We start from the raw sequence: 1,530 nt of genomic DNA, 5'->3' as shown, positions 1-1,530 counted from the left end.
TGAGCTGGGAAAGGCTTGAATTATTCGAAAGACATGTAAAAAAAAAGTGGGCAGAGCTTTTGGAGAAATGAGAAAGAGTACAAAATATACCAAAGGGGTAGGCAGTAACTTGATTGTAGTACCTGATTGGCATGCTTAAAAAATATCACTGGCAGCAGTATGTCCAGTGGATTGGATGAATGGGAAAGATAAAACCTCATTGTCCTTCTAGGAAACATTTGTTCTTAGCATGTAAGCTAGTGGCTGACCACCCAGTGTCCCCTGTTTCAACCATGGTTTCCTCATGGCATTTTTCACCTCTGCATTCCTCAAGGTGTAGATCAAGGGATTTCACAAGGGGGTGATGATGGAATCACACAGCCATTACCTTGTCTAGTGGTAAGTGGCCATGGGCCGTATGTTCAGAAAAATGCATGGCACAAAGAACAGGACGACCGCTGTAAGGTGGGAAACACAGGTGAAGAGGGCTTTGCACCGTCCCTCAGGCCTACAAGACTTCAGCGAGCAGAGGATGACCACGTAGGAGGCGATGAGGATGAGGAAGATGGTCACACTCCTCACCCCACTGTTGAGGATGACCAAGAGGCCCCGGGTGTGGGTGTCCATGCAGGCCAGTTTAAACAATGGACACAAATCACACATAAAGTGATCTATGACATTGGGGTCACAGAGGGTATTTCGTACATGAAGAGAAGATGTACCGCTGCGTGGATAAATGCCCCCACCCAGGCCCCTCATAGCAGCCAGTAGCTCCCCCGAGGGCTCGTGATGGTCCTGTAGTGCAGTGGCTTACAGGTGGCCATGTAGCGGTCTCAGGCCATGACAATGAGGACGAGGATCCTCATACCGCCAAAGAAAAGCTCTGCGAGGAGCTGAGTCATGCAGCCTTCAGGGGAGCTGGTGTTGCTCTCAGAGAGGGAATCCACAATCGCTGAGGAGGGGTGACAGAAGAGTAGGGGCATCCACGAGGGACAGGACGTAAGGAGAATATACACTGGTGATCTCAGACTCCGACATGTGATCATGGATTCCACAATGAGTGGACAAGTACATGGTCAGAAACACAACAGGGAGTATTTTTCACTGGTCAGGGTTCCCTGTGAGACCCCAAAGAATGAATTCTGTCACATTGTTTTGATATCCCATTTGTCAGGTGCATTCACTGTTTATGTCTCTGGGTAAGATTTCCTTAGAGAGGTGATTCATTTCATATTTAAAAAGAATTGAAAGCCCCTGCTGTAAGTAACAGCTAATGCTCATCTGTCCCATGGCTTGGAGCCTACAGTGATTTCTCTATCAATACAGTATAGAACTGAATTTCTCTTTAACATTCAGCTCCCTTCAACAGGCTGCCTCCTTGCTTATTCAATTTCAATTCTCTGTTCTCCGCACTTTGTTTATTCCACTGTCATCACATCCACTTCCTGTTAGACTCACACCTTTTCTTTCCACATCTGCCTTCTGTTTGCAGAGGGTGTGATTGGATCCAGACACAGCAAACATACCTCTAGGTCATAGCCAGGCCACTCA

General features: G+C 47.2%; 1 pseudogene; it reads right to left on the bottom strand.

Annotated features, from left to right (window-relative positions):
* Positions 1–207: 207 nt before the first annotated feature.
* On the bottom strand, positions 208–1,230 carry LOC118933712 (olfactory receptor 4C6-like; annotated as a pseudogene).
* Positions 1,231–1,530: the final 300 nt, after the last annotated feature.

The sequence above is a fragment of the Manis pentadactyla genome, chromosome 13, assembly GCF_030020395.1.
Source record: "Manis pentadactyla isolate mManPen7 chromosome 13, mManPen7.hap1, whole genome shotgun sequence".
Taxonomy (NCBI): Eukaryota; Metazoa; Chordata; class Mammalia; order Pholidota; family Manidae; genus Manis; species Manis pentadactyla.
This window is presented reverse-complemented; position numbering and strand designations above follow the sequence as displayed.